The 19,082-nt window shown below is 37.6% G+C and overlaps 1 pseudogene; it reads right to left on the reverse strand.

Annotated features, from left to right (window-relative positions):
* The window catches only part of LOC110094752, a 39,180-nt pseudogene extending 25,166 nt beyond the window's left edge, over positions 1–14,014 (reverse strand).
* Between the last annotated feature and the right edge of the window lie 5,068 nt (positions 14,015–19,082).

The following is a 19,082-nucleotide window of genomic DNA, read 5'->3' on the forward strand; positions in this document are numbered from 1 at the left end:
TAGGATGCCTAAGAAGAGACAACTAATAGTTGCTAATCAAGCTTCATGAATGTCATGACCCAAAGCCCGTTATGTGGGTAAAATGGGTTCACTAGTTAACCTAGAATGATGAATGAGTGAGATCTTGATATGGCTTGCCCTCATCACCATAATCATCTCACACTCAACTAATTATGGCCCTAAACACATGAGCCTAAGCGACTTCAACAACAACAACAACAACAACAAGCTTTTATCCCACTATGTGGGGTCAGCTAAATGAATCATTTTTCTCCATTGTGTCATGTTAAGAGTCAAATTCTCATTTAAATCTAATAAAGAAAGGTCTTTTCTAATATTTTTCTAATCAAGTCTTTTTAGGTCTACCTCTATTTTTCTTTAACATAAGTCAAATCTAATGCATCTACTCTCCTAATTGGATCATCAGAAGATCGTCATTTTATGTGACTAAACCATCTAAGTCAGCTCTCTCTAATATTTCTACAACTGGAGTTACTCTAACATTTTCAAGTATGCTCATTTCGTATTATGTCTCTAAGAGTAAAACAACTCATCCACCTGAGCATCCTCATCTCTGCAATACTTAACATTATGCTTCTCTTTTAATGGCCAACATTCTACACCATAAAGCATTGCATGTCTCACAACCATCTTATAGAATTTTCCCTTGAGTTTGTAAGGAACTTTTCTATCACACAACAAGCCCGATGCATTCATCCACTTCAACTATCCAACTTGAATTCTACTAATAATATCCCCATCTATTTCACCATCACTCTGAACAACAAACCTAAGATATCTAAATCGTATACTCTTATTAATGACTTGATCATCCAAAGTCACAATCCCCCTACTAGTTTTATTACTACTAAAGTTACACTCCATACATTCGATTTTAGATATGCTCAAACAAAAACCTTTAGACTCTAAGGTTAACCTCCATAATTCAAGTTTACCTTCAACTCCCTCTCTAGTATTATCAAAAAGAAGAATATCATCAGCAAAAAGCATACACTAGGGTACAACCTCTCGCAAATGTCTAGTGAGAACATCCATGACTAAAGCAAAAAGATATGGGCTTAAGGCTGATCCTTGATGCAATCCAACTAAAATAGGAAAATACTTGATCAAACTACCTTGTGTTTGAACAAGTAACAGCTACTGCATACATATCCTTAATGACTTGAATATAAACATTATTAACCCCTTTCTTTTCTTGAACTCTCCATGACTCCATAGCACTTCTCTTAAAACTTTATCATACTCTTTCACTAAATCAATAAATATCATATGTAGATCCTCCTTATTCTCTCTATACTTCTCCATCAAACCTCTCAATAAATGTATAGCTTCCATAGAAGACCTACCCGGCTTGAATACAAATTGACTTTGAGAAACATTAGTATCACGTCGAAGCCTATGCTCGATAACTTTCTCAATCTCCCACAATTCCATGACATATTAGCCTAAGTGACTTCAATCAAAAAAAAATTGTATGTAGGAACGTTGATTAATAATGGTGAGAGCCCAAAGGAAGTCACAATCCTGAATCGCCTTTTGAAAATATAACAAAAAATAAAGTCTTAAATAATTTCGTCGGGTCTCCCTTTTAAGAGATTGCATGGCTTGAACCATAAATCCACATTAAGCAAGTGCATGACCGTGTCAGCGTAAAAGCAGGGATTCAAGAAAAGTGTCCTCCATTGGGTCCAAGTAAGCCTACTTAGTTATTACTCTTCAAGGGAGAGGTGGTTAATCGAGTTGAGCCTTCCTCTTGAAGTGGCAGAAAGAGCACATCCTCCATAAGAAAGACTTTGGAGGATAGTCTCATCTATCAATTGAAGCTATTGTTGTTGAACTTATGATTTGGGTTAACAATGAATGAAGTCACTAAATGACTTAAATTACCCAAATAGTAACAGCAAGAGTGCAAAGATTAATCTTAAAATGTAGCCTAATGGAAATGACTAAAATAACACTTTTGTTTAGCCTTCTAAAGATACTATTATAAGCTGATTATAATTTTCACAAATATGACCCAAGATGGATAACCTAAGAAATGAAATTTACCAAATGTAATCAAGATATAAATGGGAATTAACTCTATCAGAAGTTATTATGAGAGGGAGTACGCTCAAAGCGGAGGGGGAATGGCCCCACCTACAGGGCATGATGAGGGGCCAAAGCAAGTCATTGTGAGTGAAGCTTGCTAAGGCAATGACATTATCTTCATAGCTTAGTGGACAAGAATATCAATTTGTTGTGAACACCTAAAATCATTAATGAACATGTTATTAGACGATAAAAATGTTGTCTAGGGATGAGATCTAGCCCAAACAAGAAGAAGGCTCACTTCAAGACATTCCTAATGTTGAGACTCGCTGAGAAAGTATAGCATCTCTTTTGGGAATCATCCATGAATTTGACCTTATCTTAAGGAAAGGGGTGAATCCTAAAAAGTAAGATGACATCCTTATCATTGTTTTGTTGTGTATTAAATGCGGTTAGGATTTCAATTATGTAAGCGAGTTCATGCATTTATTTAATAAAATATAGATGAAAGTAGAACTCACCCTCATAAATGTAAGAATGGCCATATGAAGATTTTGATCAAGGCTACAAGTGACGACAAATAGCAGATTTTTCTTCAATGTTGGAGTCCATTGGACCAGCGGTGATGCAGCAGTGAATAGTGGCACCAAGATCGACGATGGCTAATGCTAGGCAGGTAAGGCAATCAACTCTAAGGTGGAATTTGAGGAGGAGAATCTAGGGAAATGTTTCGTGCTTTTCCCATTCCAACCCTTTCAGGCTCTAGTGAGCTCGCGAGATCGACCAATTTGATTAAGTTTGAGGAAAAAAAAACTTTGTTTTCAAATCATTAAAAACACCCACGATTTTCTTAACAAATCAATTTATTTTTAACAAACAAAAAATAGTAGATAACCATATTTTGTTATTTTAAACTATTTTTTAGAACCAAAAACAAAAATTGATTCCAAAAAGTGTCCAAGTTAATTAGTCATAAACATTAACAAAAACCAATAAAATCAACCAACCATGGCGTAAAAATATTATTCATTAATTAAGCTAGGATGAATATTAAATTAATTGGATATTATATATGATAATTGTTTACGGTTAAAAGTATTCTTAATTATTACAAAATAGAGGTGAAGTCAAAAATTAATTATTAAGATAATAATTTTCTTAATTTATCATAAATTTATCATTAAAAAGATAAAATATCATAATTAAGAAATAATTAGGGATATTAGTTATCAAAAAGAAAAAAAAACTAGAGGCATGATGTCAGGATGGTGGTTCAACAAATTAGAATGCTAAATCCTTTAGAAAGGTTTTGTTCTAGATTCCTCAATTCGAGGTCGGGAGCAATTGTTGAAGGCTTTCTACTGAGAGATATTGTTTGACATCTGGGCGCAAAAGAGTGAGAACAGAATGATAAGTGGTTTTACATATCATGCCAACTTCCACTTCTAAAACTTTGAGGCGGGACATAAACAAAATGAACTTGAGCAAGCTCAAGTGTTGTTCATCATGGCTCGTTAAACAACCGAGCCTTTCTTATTGTGCTTGGATCATTAACTTAACAAGTCAAATACAAGTTGTTAACGGACATAAAGAATATTTGAAAGCCGTATAAATTATAAATTATAAATGGTGTAAGCATATATAAATATATCTATACAAATAGAAATGTATGAATATGAAATACACAATATATACATATGTAAGTTTATGTGTGTGTGCATATGCATATATGTATGTATATATGTACATATGTATGTAAATGTTTGTAATGTATAAGTACGTATGTGTGTTTGCACAAAAATATAAATAGACAGTTAGAGACACATGATTATACATACAAAAATTGAAGAAGCTGTGAAGACGGAGATCTTCAACCTGCAAGAGAAATGCAACACAGAGGAAACATAGAAGATTGCTACAGGAATTCCACTATGATTCATTGATTTGTTTTAGGTGCTACAGTAGCTATTTATAACCAAAGCGTGTGCCACGTGTGCTAAGGTAATTGGTTGGTTTGTTTATTATTAACACCACTATAATTATTCCAAGTGGTCCCTGTGTCAGAAGCCGTTGGAGCGAGTGGAGGCCGTGGTTTGTTACTGTAGCTGCCAGAGAGGAGGAAGAAGCTACTGTAGCTGTTGATGTTGTAGCTTCTGCTAATATTTCCCTGCAAATTGACGGTTCGGGATGAACCGTTAGTTTGGTACGCAGATGTTGGAAGCGTCTGGTAGATAGTGGCTTTGTGAAGAGATCTGCAAGCTGGTCGACGGTGCTGAGCGGATGCAGAGTGAGATGTTTGGCTTGAATATGATCACTGAGAAAATGGTGATCAATTTCGATATGTTTCGTCCGGGCATGAAACACCGAATTGTGAGCTAGTGCGATGGCCGACGTGTTGTCACGGAGAAGTGTTGTGGGACTGGACTGTGTTTCGTCAAACTCAGAAAGTAGCTTGCGCAGCCAGAGTATGTCAGCAATAGCGGATGCAATTGCCCTGTACTCTGCTTCAGTGGATGATCGAGCGACAGTGTGCTGTTTTTTACGCTCCATGACACGAGGGTGTCCCCGAGAAATGAGCAGTATCCCGTTGTTGAACGTCTGGTGGTGATATCGTTGGCCCAATTAGCGTCTGACAAGGAACGAAGCAGGAGTGGACCTCCATAGATGGGTAAGCCGAAGTGTGTTGTTCCTTGAATATACCTGAGCAGCCATTTGAGAAGATGATAATGCGGTTGTTCTGGAGCATGCATATGTTGGCATAGGACATTCACTGCATACGCGATGTCAGGTCTCGTGATTGTGAGATATTGAAGGGATCCAGTAAGTTGTTTGTAGATTAGAGGAATGTGAATGACCGGGTCAGAGAAAGGACTGGTCGATGGTTTGGTTGAGCTAGGATTTGATAGAGGTTTGCATTGTTGAAGGCCAGCCTGATGTATGATCGAAAGAGCATAGGGGGTTTGAGAGAGAAAGTAGTGATCAGGGTAACTATGAATTTGAATGCCGAGGAATGTATGGGCGTGGCCGAGATATTTCATTGTGAAATTGGTGCTGATTTGCTAAATGAATTTTTGAACGGCTGAATCATCGGTGCCAGTGATGAGAATATCATCAACGTAGATGACCAGATATATTTTGAGTTGAGGTTTGGACAGGATTAGAAGAGAGTTATCGGATTGGCTATGTTGAAAGCCGCAGGACAGAAGATAGGCAGAGAAGGTGTTGAACCATTGTCGTGGGGCTTACTTGAGGCCATAGATGGCCTTTTTGAGAAGATATACATGGTTCGGATGAAGACTATCTTCGAAGCCCTGGGGTTGAGACATATACACAGTTTCATGTAAATCACCATGGAGAAACGCATTCACTACATCCATTTGATGCACTGGCTATTTGTGTGACATTGCGATGGTGAGAATGATCCTTATGGTCGGCATTTTGGCTACAGGATTGAAAGTATCGTGATAATTGATGCCATACTCTTGTTTATGTCCTTGGGCGACAAGCTGTGCCTTATATCTGACAATGGTTCCATTCGAGTGTCTTTTAATTCTGTAGATCCAGCGACAACCGAGGATGTTGGCGTTGGTAGGAGAAGGCACAAGGATCCAAGTGCCTTGTTGTTGCAAGGCAAGAAATTTAGTAGCCATGGCCGGCCTCCAGTGAGATGACTTGGAAGCTTCATTATATGTTGTTGGATCAGTGGGTAGATTAGAGTATGTGTTATGCAGAAGGTTCATGATGGATTTTGGTTTCAAGGATCCTGATTTGAACCTAGTGATCATTGGGTGAGATGTGTTAGCTGGAGCTGGTTGGGGTGAGGTATTGTTTGTAGGGGGAGATTGAGAGTGTTGAGGAGTCTCGACAGATGTAGGGGACTGAGATGGAGAACATACAGAATGTAGAGGTGGTGGAGCATCGACACCTGATATGGTGGATGGTGGTATAAAAAGGTGGGGGTTAGATATAGTAGGCTGTGATGGTGGATTAGGCAGAGAGTTGAGGGAGTTTTTGTAGGGAAAATCATCTTCATTAAAGACAACATGTGATGAGGACATCGACAGACGCTACCGACATGTTTATCGCCGGCAAAATCGCAGACCGACGGCCACGATTCAGTGCCTCTACTTTTGATTTCGATGTCATGATGTATTATTTAGTATTTGCAGTTTTTCCATTTTTACCCCTGTGGGGAGTTGCTTTGTTATTATAGCCCAGAGGGCAATTTCGTACTTTCTTTTTTTTATGAGTTGAGGCCTATATATAGTGGTCTCATGTGTTGTATGATGGTTAATGAATATTGGAATAAAAATTTGCTATTTGTCTTCTTCTTCTTGCATGAGAGCTAGGGAAGGGAGAGAGCTCATGAGGAGCAACCGCAAAGCCCACCAGTCGTTGAATAAGTCCGCGGCTCGTGGTTAAGTTCGTGGCCATCCTAATTGTGTTTCCATCATCTTCATCCAACTCCAAATTCCCCCTCCGTTCAGCCAAAATCCGAGGCCCAACGTCATCCCTCGCCAAATCCAAGGAGCCAAGCCGCCGGCCTTCCTCTTGGCCGCCGACCACATCCCTCCACCACCTCCTCCCAAGCTCCACCGCCGGCCACCTCTCTCATCATCCACCTTTCTTTTCAAATTTCAAAAATTCAAATTTGAATGAGCTCCAAAATTTCCATAATTGCCAAAGTCCAAATAAGGAAAGAATTGAATTGAATCCAATTCCAATTTCATGACATGAGGAGTTACTAATTCTCATACTAGGTGGCATCCTCCTAATTGGAAATTGCTTTATTCTCACTAATCTCCCTCCTCTCCTCTCTACATGCCGTCGGCCTCATCAAGGGGGTAATCCATTTAATGCTAGTTTAATGCCATCAATACCTTGATCCAAAATTCAAATTTCAAAATAACTCCCCTTAATTTCATTCATGATCTGAAATTAATTTCAGATTATGAAATAAAACTCCCTCCCCTTCTAGAACCCGTCAGCCCCCTCTCATGGGTTCTCCCCCATTAACTCCCCAATTAAGGCTTTAATTCCAATTGATTTGAAATTCAAATTTCAAGTCAATTCACTCCTAAATTACTCAAAACTGAAATTAACTTTCAGATTTGATTATTCTCTCCCATAATTTCCTAAATCTATTTTCTCCAAACTCTAGCTCTCCCCCTTGCACCCGCCGGCTTCACCCTCTCCCCTTGAGAATCCCACCGGCCCCTCCCCTTTTCTCTCCTTCTCTCGTGCATTGAGAAGCCTAGAGACAAAGAGGACGACACTTCTCCTATTCTCTTCAATGTTGAATGGCGGATCCCGAGCTTGAATGGGGTCTTGTATTCAACGCCGACGGAAGCATCAACATCCTAAGATCTTCGTGCTTTGACGTGGGATTTGAAGATGAAACTATTGTTGAAGAATATTTGGAGCGAGTCGTCCCGATTCTTGCAAGCATCATCGACCGACGATTTTCAAGCTACAATTGGAGCCTCGTCAGCCACCCACTACGTCCATCTCCACTGGCTACCACTCCACCAACAAAGTTCTTCGGCGCCATCTTTGTAGTGGTAATATCTTTCATTATTTGGCTCACCTTTCTCCGCTAAAGCCTACAAGTAGTTGAGTGATAAGGCCTTGAGGTGAACCTCTCATTGTTAAGTGTGGGGTTATGTTATTTGTACTTTGCATTTAATATTACCTTGGTTTTTGAAAGGATAGTCTTGGTTATTCTCTATTGCTAATATTTGGCCTAAGCAAGTTAAATTTTTCAAATTCTTAACTCTCTCTTGCATGATTGAAATAAATTTATAAGGGCAAACTTAAAACAATTTTCTTTCTCATTTCTAAACGTAACTCCTAGTAGTTTCACATCAACATGTCTAGAGATGATAATTTTGTTTGTGAGAAGATGCAAACACTTGTATCCCTTGTATGAGTCATGGTAGCCGAGAAAGACACATGAAGAGGCTCTCGGTTCTAATTTGGTTCTTTGAGAAGGAGGTAGCCATGGGTAGCAAGCGCGGCCAAAGACCTTGAGATGTGAGTAATCAGGGGACTTGGTATAGAGTAGCTAAAATGGTGATTTGTTGTTGAGGGTAGGGGTTGGCATTCGGTTTATGAGGTGTGCGGCAGTGAGGAGAGCATCGGGCCAGAATGTTGGTGGAACCTGGGCTATGTGTAGAAGAGTTCGGGTGGTTTCCACCAGATGACAATTTTTCCGTTCCGCAATGCCATTTTGTTCCGGCGTGTAGGGACACGCAATTTTGTGATGGATGCCATGTTTTTGGGTGAAGTTTTTGAAGGTAGAGTTTAGGAACTCAGTGCCGCCATCTGTACATATGCTGCGTATAAGTTGGTTGAGCTGGTTTTCAATGAAAGCTCTGAAGGTTATTACAATGTTGGGTACTTCAGATTTACATCTCATTAGAAATAGCCATGTATATCTCGAATAGTCATCAATGATAAGTAAAAAATAACGATATCCTTAATTTGAAGTGGTGGGGGAAGGACCCCATACATCAAGGTGAAGAAGAGCTAACGGAGAACTAGTTACATTAGTTGAGTTTGAGAAAGGTAGTTTATGGCTTTTTGAAACCGTACAAGTAGAACAAAAATTGACAGTAGAGGGTATATTGAGTTCGCGGTGTTGAGATGCTATGAGTTGAAGTGTTTGATGATGCCGATGCCCGAGACGACAATGCCAGCGATGGTTGGAGGAGGAGATGGCGGAATGAGCTGAAGGTGCTGTTGTTGCCGATGGTAGTTTAATTTTGTAAAGACCATTGCGGCAGGGACCCTGAAGCAGAGTGGCTTGAGTCTTCAGGTCCTTGATGGTGAAGCAGAGTGGTGAGAAAGTAATGGAAATGTTATTATCATTTATAAGAGAGGAAACATAAACTAGATTGTGGGATATTGATGGAACGTGATAGATTTGAGAAAAGGAGAGCTTACTGGTTGGAGTAGGTAGAAGGCCGGGACCTGAGTGAGAGATATGCAGATTCTGGCCATTGCCAACAGTGATGTTGTCAGCCCCTTGATATACTGCTGGTTGAGATAGGCTGTCGACAGAGTTGGTCATGTGAGAGGATGCTCCTGAATCAATATACCAGTCCTGTGACGGAGAAGCAGAATCAGCGACTAGAGCTCTGGAGGGTGGGTTGCTCGGTACGTAGTTTACGTTTAGACGATGCCAGCATTGTGAAGCTGTGTGACCCCGTTTGGTACAGATCTGGCAAGTGACTGGAGGTGATGAAGCAGATCTGCCACCGGTGGAGTTGTTGTATGGTGATCGTCCTCGACCTCGACGACCACGACCGCGTGATGCATACAGAGCTGTATTAGGATCGGTTTGAGAATTCAGACAAAACGATTCTGCATCCAATGTGATTTCTTCAGTTATAAGGTAGGAGTATAGTTCGTCAAGTGATAGAGGACTTCGTTTTGTACGAAAAGACGTTTTGAATGCCTGATACGTGGGCGGAAGTCCGTTCAGAGTATACAGAATGATGTCTTCAGGATCCACATTGGAGCCAGCTGCTGCGATGTTATCAACCAGAGTTTTAACTGAGGTGAGGTATTGGGCCATGGAGAGATTGCGCATCGAGATGTTATGCAATTCATTTTTGAGTTGCATAACTCTAGATCAATTTGCAGCTTGAAGTCGCTGCTCAAGGGTGAGCCATATGTCTGAGCATCGGTCGAGATGAAGAACATATGGCAGTATTGATGAAGAGATTGTAGAACACAATGCTGCAGCTAGGTTTTGATCAATGAGAAGCCATTGAGTATATTCTGGATTGAGCTCTGTGCTTTACTGTTTTGATGGAGACGAGAAGGTTTCTGAGCAAAGCTGTCTAAAAACTGAGAGAAACCATTTGCTCGGAGAAGCTTTAGAATCTGCGACTTCCAGATTGGATAGTTTTCTCTAGAGAGAGGCTCCGGAACGATCGTCTTAATATTTGAGAGAACAAGCTTCAGAGAGGATGGTATGCTCGGAGATTCGACAGTCAGTTTTCCTGACTGATTTTCTGTTTGAGAAGATGCGGACTGAGCCATTGAAGCAGCTTGAGAGGAGTTGAGGAAATGTCCTCAATCCTGCTTTGATACCATGAAGAAGCTGTGAAGACGGAGATCTTCAACCTGCAAGAGAAATGCAACATAGAGGAAACAGAGAAGATTGCTACAGGAATTCCACTATGATTCATTGATTTGTTTTAGGTGCTACAGTAGCTATTTATAACCAAAGTGTGTGCCACGTGTGCTAAGGTAATTGGTTGGTTTGTTTATTATTAACACCATTATAATTATTCCAAGTGGTCACTGTGTCAAAAGCCGTTGGAGCGAGTGGAGGCCGTGGTTTGTTATTGTAGCTGTCAGAGTGGAGGAAGAAGCTACTGTAGCTGTTGTTGTTGTAGCTTCTGCTAATAAAAATGTATAAAAATGCATATTTTTATGTATATAAAAGCATAATCAAGCTATTATCAAGAAAAACACGATCGAACAAAGCTTTATCAATATATATCTCGTCAAATAAATGAGCTTCTAAAAATCAATTGAACACTTGCTAATTATTGAGCTAAAAACAAACAACTAGTTTTCTTTCTTTTTTATTTGGGGCATCCCTAACTGTGAGGGAAGAGCAAGTGTTGTGAAGACCATAGCTCATGGAGGAGATTCTTCAATTTGAAAGAGGTTGATCTATGATGCACAAACACGGACACGGCAACACAAATACGACACGACACGGACACGGGACACGTCAATTATTGAAAATATAAGACATGGACATGGTTATACACAGTATTATAGTTTTTTATATTTTAAAAATAGTGTATTAAAATTGAATAAGTATAATATTAAAAATAATTTACAAATAATAAGTCATTTAACTAGAATTTGTGCTTTAAATGATTAATATTAGGATGTTGAGAGTCAGGTGTCGATGCCGTTTATCAGTCATCGAGAAAGAAGAAGACAATGTTGTCAAGAGTCGGGCATCGATGTTATGCAGTAAATATCGGACGTTAATATTAAGAGGGTGTTAAGGTGTTTATCGTCTATGTTGAGAGGGCGTTGTTCGTTGAAGTTGAGAAGGCATAGGACAAAGATGAGATGTCAAGTTATGGGTGTAGAAATTGCTAGCATCGAGCATCAATGACAAGACAGTGTTAGACTTTGATATGGAGATTGTTTTGAAATGTTGATATTGTAACGACGTCAGACGTCTATGTTGAAATGACATCGGGCATTGTTGTGAAATCAAAGTCGTAACCCGCCAAAGAGAAACGAAAATGAGAATATTCGATGAATGGGGTATTGAGTACGAACGATTGATTTGGTGTTGTTAATAGTAAATAATAAATTTAGTTTATATATTTTAAATAAGTAAAAAATTTAAATGCAAGAAATTATATTTTAAAAATTCAAAAAATATTTAAGACGCTCGTGTCCAATTTGTATTTAATATTTTTTAAATCGGACACGTTTTTATCGTGTTCGACACGTGTCTGAGGAGTGTTGGATGCGTGTCGTGTCGGATGCGTGTCAGACATTACATGCATCTTTGAGGAGAAGTGTAGGTGCATTATAGAGGGTGATAAAATCACCTAACTCTAATCAAATCTTTCTCAAAAAAGAAATCGTAGAAATAAAGATAATTTGTTGAGGCTAGGTGAACACCAATGAGCCTTTTGCTTACATTGAAATATTGTTTGATCCTATAAGGATTGAGTGCTCTAGCCTCTAGCCTATACTCTTTTTGATAGAAACGGAAAAGCTTGGTAAGTACCATGGCTATATGGTTGTAATCAAGATTTATAAACATTATTTTGATGATCACATATCATTGGTGATCATGTCCTTTAGGATTACTAACAATCTCTGCAAAAAATTCATTGAAATTCGTTTTGAAAACCCTAACATGGAAATGGATTTAGAGTTATCAAAAGGCAATCCGACCTTAACCAGGTTGTAGAATTTTAAGAATGTATCCCTTAGAGGTCGATTTTAGCCACTCAAGGTATTTGCATCAACAATGCTCAGGGATTATAAAATCAAGTATGTAGACACATACAAGTTTGGTGTTAGATGTGATCCAAGTTAAACAATTAGAATTCTCAAGATTTTTTCTTTATTTTATAGATTAATTGAAGAGGCCTTCAAGCATCTTAATGCGACCTAACAGTTGAGATCTAAAAGTTGTGCTGATTCATCCTGATCCTTATTGTATGGAGATCATAAAAGCATGAATGTTGGCGCAACACCACTATTTGGGCAATGAGGATTAATTAGTACTTCATATTTTATAGGAACACATTAGAAATCAAAGGGGATAGGCGGATTGCCTACTTATGGCATGCAACACAATGAATATGAAAATTCTTTCAGGTGAGGACAATCTAATTAGGTTTAAGAAATGCAAAGAAAACATGATCATATTAATAGAGCAAGTATGTATGAGTAGTGAAATGTGAGTTTGCAATTCAAAATAAATAAAAACTGCATAATAACCATGCTAACCACTATAGATTTGTAATCAACTAACGATAAGTAAAAGCTTATATTGCTCATAATAAGTAATCAACTCACGATATGAAAAGCTCTGATGTAAGATGAGAGGTGGAACCCGAATCCAAAAACCAATCAGCAGAACAAGCATCCACCTTAGCAATATAAGCTTGCAAATTGGACTGAAAAGAAAGGTCAATCATGTGCCAGCATTTAAGAGAATAGTGTCCTGGCATGCCTCAAATTTGACACTCAATGTAGTGTTGAGATCGATGACCACCAAAAGACAGACGACCTCCATGGAACATAGAAAGGGAATGCCGACTCTACCAGCAACAGGATGAATTGCACGACCTCGATTGTGGCCTCAACAACCGCAAAGGGCGAAGTGGGCACACTGACAGCATGCAACAATATGTAAAATATAAAAAATTGCACAAAGTTTGTAGATAAGTTGTTAACAATCGACAATAATGACGACATGAAGATGACAAATGTCAATTTTATTTCAATAAAAAACTACAAACAAATTGCATAATCTTTTATACAATTAATGAGACAACATTTTATGGCCAGCGGCTGATTTTCAAATGGAAGATGATATATTTGTCACAATAATGAAAGAGAGAAAATGCAATTAATAATACAAACTTGCAGAAAAAACAAAAGAGCGAGAAAGAAAGGAGGTTCTACAATAAATACTAATCCAATCCACGATCTACCAATTCATTCGCAAAAAATTTTCAAATGCGTTTGCTACCAAATGGAGAATGACCTCAAAAACACCGAAAATGGGCTCATCAGCAAAATGCAAAATTAACATACCCAACAAATGAACAACTAGATAGAGGAATGAGTAGAATTAAAGCGGAGACAGCTAAAGCGACAGCAAAAACAAAGAGATATGCTATTAAGAATAAAAAATAACCGTACAGCATTCCGAAATTTCTTTATCAGAGCCATAGGCTTCCTCTTAAGGCCGCGCTGAAACCTACGAGAGAGAATATCAGAGATGGACGAGAGCTCAGTGCTCGGATTCGTACGTCTGATCATGATTAATCGATCAAAAATGTAGAAACGTGCCTACCTTCTGCGTGCTCGAGCTGGAAAGAGCTTGACGAGCTCGTCTGTGGACATGTCAAGTAAGGCATCAAGATCAACGCCTCTGTAGCTGAACTTCCTGAACGTCCTTCTTCTTTGGCTGGCCAGAAGCAACATCAGTCTCGACATCAGTCTACGAAATTCCCTAGGGTTTAAACGAGAGCAATCGATAACAAATATTAGATCTTTAGGCGGTAGAAGAGAATGTCCTCTCACCATTGTTTCAAGTTAGTACTCAATGGTGCAAACCCTAGATCGACTTCGAAGCATCTGGAGGCGCCGAGCGAAGATTTTGGATATTGGACAGCTCGGTTTGCTAGGCTTTTTTTGACGGGTTTTCGATTTTCCAGTTAACCGCCATGAACGGGGCAAATTATTGCGTCCGGTGTGGATACGTGCGGACACCAATCCAGACACGCCACATCAGTAAAATACACTGGGTCTCGATGTATTTGAGTGATGTGGCGCATCCGGATTGGTTGTCCGGATGTCAGGTGACCGGATGCAATAATTTGCCCATGAACGGGGTCACCCGAACCAGAGATATAACCGGATACTAATAAAATATTATTTTAAGTTAAAGCGCGTCCAAAGTGTGGGCAAAGTGAGGGTAAAATGTAGTCAAAGCGTAGGTAAAGTGCAGTCAAAGCGCACCTAAAGCACAGTCAAAGCGCAAACGACGTGAAAAGTTTTAATTGGATGTTCAGACCTATTTTCAAGTCATAATTTGCCTTGGTGAGTGGGTTCGAATTCGATGCACTGGAGAGAAAAAATTATTTCAGTGTCATGATACATAATTATCAAAATAAAATAGTTTTATGCTCATCTTCTCTAAATCAATATCATCAATAAGATTATTGCACACTAAAAAAATAACATCATTAGAGTGAGAGTTTTGCATCATGCCATCATAATTTTACAAGAATATCCAACATATAAATAGATAAATAAAAGAGTTGGATAACTCTTTAGATTTTTTATGTAAAAAACCCGAAAAATCACCACACATTGCACAGCTAAAATGATTATACTATGTATATGTGAATTATAAAGATTGATCCATCTATTAATTTGGAGACAGTAAAATTACAAGAGTTCGGAGAATTAGCATAAAGGAAAATAAAGTTCGTATGGATGTTTGGGGCTGAATGATCATGGGTTTGATGGTTGTGATCCGATAGAAGACGTGTAATATATGTTGTCTCGAAATTCAGATAATTAAAATTAATTAAGTTAAATAGACATACATATTTGATGTTATGTACAGTTATAAGTTTTAAAATGTGTAATGGTGCATTGAATGAGCAAAGGTTTTGGGTTGGAAAAGTGAAAACTCAATATTTGAAAAATGATTTATAGGCATCGCGATGCCAAGGATGTCAACGTTGCGACATTGAGCTCTCGGGAAAATGGACAAAAAAGTATTTTTAGAGCATGTGTTGCGGCATCGAGAAGCACTATTGTGGCACCGGGTTTCAGGTGATGATATTATGCGAGCATCTAGAAGATTCTCTTGTGAAGTTGCGGCCTGATGAATGTGAGCGCCACTACACTAGGTCACAATAGTGAAATTTTTGTGTTAAATTTTATAAAATCATTTGGCCATTTCAATTTCCCCAACCACCTTGTCATAGAGGAGAAGAGAAAAAGGAGAGGGGAATAATAGAAGAGGAAAGAAAAAGAAAGAGTGAGATTTGGAGGTAAAGGCTCATGTTTTGATCAACATGTTGTGGACCTCCAAAAAGTATCCGTCGGCTACAGAGTGCAGAGAGTATACAACTACATCACCCCAGGGGATAGAAACAATCGCAGGCCACCGTGCTCTTTGTAAGCAGGCCAATGGGAGGGCAGGTTAGTTCATACATACGATTAATCATTCAGGATAGCGGCTCTCGCCAGCGCACCCTAATGAGCGATAATATGTACAACATGCTTAGTGTCACGGGGTTTCCCCCATCAGATACATCAGCTCGAGTGGGGTTTATTTATTATGGAATTTTGTTTCCCACAAGCGCAAGCTCTTGTGATTAGATACATCTCAGGCTAGAGCTCAAGTTACTTTCGATTAAGGATCTGACATTACTCTTCCTAAAAGGAGATTGGCACAAAAAGGATACTAAAAAATCCCACTCAAAGGGAAAAAAAATGATTCAAATGGCTTAGTCAACATACACAGTTCATTTTAGTATCCGAAGGGACTAAGGCAGTGAGAAGAGGTCGAAGAAAAGAAATCATGCACTCGAAGCTTATAGAGAGAAAAGATGGAAGTGGAGTCATCCACGTGATGTAGATAGACATGATTTATAGTCCCTAAAGAAGAGGAAAATTACCCACCAATTAGGCATACTACGAGACACCGAATATAATAACCTTAATCTTAAATTTAAGGTGGGTTTAGTGTTATACATCTAATACTAATACATGCGTCCTAACTAATGCACATGAGCTTATATTCTGCCTAAAAAAGAAATACAGTTAACAACCTAAACGCATGAAATCCATATGGTCCAGTCTTTATGAAAGATGGGTATGTATGTTAAGTATTTTTGGAAGTAAGGCCGACGTCTAGAGAGTTTCCTAAGTGGTCTTGGACTTATATAGGGTGAATGCTCCTAGAGCTAATGCACTTAAAAATTTAATTTAATTGGTTTCTAATGCAATGAATGATAGTTAAAGGCTTACAAGTCGTGAATGCTTAAAATTTTAAAAACATGCTTATAAAAAATATTTTTTTAGAAAAGTTTGGGCTTCCCCAAGTCTAGCATCTTATTCTCATAGGCCAGATTATCCGGACTCTACCCGCATGCGGAAAAGTTTCTTATTAGAAGGAGAGAGAAGAATACAATAATATGCATGCGATCCCGAACGATTCCAGCTATTCCCTAGGTCGTTAAGTTTTTATATTATTTAAATCTTAAATTTTTAGAATTTAATTATGAGTAGAAAAAATAATTTTATTCTAGAGATAATATATTTAATAATTAAAAATAAATGAAATATAATTAATATGTTAACCTAATATTATTTTTAAATTAAAGAAAATGGTTTCATGAAAATAATAATATGTATATATTGTATTTTTATTTTAAAATAATTTATATTAATTATTTTAAAGAAAATAGTAAAAAAGTAATTAAAATTTTAAAAAAAAATTAAATAAAAAGCGGTGGCAACTGGGTGGACCACGAGGTAGGCTCTGATTCGCTCCCTTAACCGTGGTGAATCATTGCCTGGTGGCATGATGATTGCATCGCCGACAATGATTGTTGCAATCATTACAAAATAATAAAATTGGAATAAAAAAATAACTGGTATCTCAACTCTTGATATCAGGCTTGCTTTTAACTCTACTCAACTAGACTCTTTCCTCTCCCTGAAACATTGAAAACAATAGGGTGAGCTCAACCATCTTAGTAAACTCCCTCCTATGCCCTTCACAGACATTAAAACCTAATCTAAATCTTTGAATGTGATATAGATAAAAGCAATTGATTAAAGAAAGAATAAAAACTTTTAAAATACATAAAATACAAGCAAACATAAGTATAACTAAATCAAGTGTGTATACCTAATCTCAAAGTTAACACTTTTACTTTCATAAACACATAACCACTTTTAAAGAGGTCTTTAGATCTCGTACATAATACTTGTATTCAAATATTCAGTTGTAGTTCACTTTCACATTCACTTTCCCAACAAAATTCATATAGAAATTTAGAGTTTACTAAACATATCTTAAAATATTTCTTAAACTTAATCTATTAGAATATTAACATATAAAATGTAATTATTAGCATACACATGTCCCGATGTCTGATTATATCTCGACTTCCACTTATATCTTCCTTTACCTCCCACACTTGCATCTAGTAAGTGGTGTCAGAATCCTTCCTAGTTCCCACATATATAACTTGCACATTCTCGGGATCTATAATAATCCCCTTCTTACTCAACACGTGCCCCAAAAATGTCTCATATGTTAACCAAAACTTGCACTTCAAAATTTTAACAAATAACTTATGTTGCCTCAGAGTCTCTAATGTCAACATAAAATTGCCCGTATGCTCCACTTCAGATTTTGAATATGATAAGATATCATCAATAAATATAATAATAAACTGATCCAAGTATTCCCTGAATATCTAAAACATAAGATCCATAAAGCTGATTGACAGATAATTTATTACACCAATGGCATCACTAGGAATTCATGCTGCCCATATTTAGAATGAATGCACTCTTCACTATATCTTTTGTCTTCACTCTCAATTGGTGATAGCTTAATCATAGATCGATTTTAGAAAATATAACTGCTCCTTCCAACTAATCAAATAAATTGTATATCTTGGGTAGTGAATACTTATTCTTTTTTGTTACTTAATTCAACTCATGGTAATCTATACACATCCGTAGGGATTCATCTTTTTTCTTCATAAATAACATAGGAGATCCCTAAGGTGATCCACTAAGCCTGATAAAACGTCTATTTAATAGTTCATGCAACTATACTTTCATCTCATGTAATGCCCTATGTTCCATTATATATAAGGTTTTTCTTATTGGTGTTGTACCCGACACACCCTTAATACATAATTTTATCTCCCTCTATAGAGCTAACTCGTATAATTCTTTAGTGAAGGTATTTTGAAACTCTTCCACTACAGGAACATCTTTTAGACCTTTCACTGATTTATTCAAATCTCTTGTATAAGGCAAAGATACATCAACCCCTTTCCTCTGGGCCTTATTCATTTGCAATAAATAAATCAAAGATGATAAGGCACTCCTAATGCTTAGAAAATGAAATACATTATCATCTACACATAAACTTACCCACTTTTTACAACAAAATAATTTGAGCTTGACACATGCTCAACCAATTTATGCCCACTATCACTTCAAACTCTTTTAAAGGTAATAAAATCAATACTAATGCTAATTTTCTATCAGAAATCTCAAACTTACAGACATTCAGGTCCCCCGTCGATAACATAATAGATACTACATGACCTAATAATATAGATGTTAAACTAAAATAATCCAAAAGATGCTCATATATGAAATAATGACTGTCAATAGAATAAAAAAGAATACTACAAGGTCATTCAGAAATATAGATCATACATGTCACTACATCAGATGTCTCCCACATCTCTTACTACGACTAGATATAAACTCTAGGCTGAATCAAAGTTACACTGATAATTAGAATAGACTCCCTTTAAGCTCCTCTTACTGATCCACTATATGATCTTCCTCTCAATCTACCTCTACTATGGGTCGACAAAGCCACACTAATGACTCTAAAAGGGGTTGGCTATTGCCTCAAACTTTAACTACCTCTCACTTAAGGTTTACCCTCTAACACTCTATGTGAATACTAAGCCACCCTATGACATATTTGGCCACATCATAAGCACTGACTTGTA

Source organism: Dendrobium catenatum, unplaced genomic scaffold, assembly GCF_001605985.2.
Source record: "Dendrobium catenatum unplaced genomic scaffold, ASM160598v2 fragScaff_scaffold_659, whole genome shotgun sequence".
In the NCBI taxonomy this organism is placed as follows: domain Eukaryota; kingdom Viridiplantae; phylum Streptophyta; class Magnoliopsida; order Asparagales; family Orchidaceae; genus Dendrobium; species Dendrobium catenatum.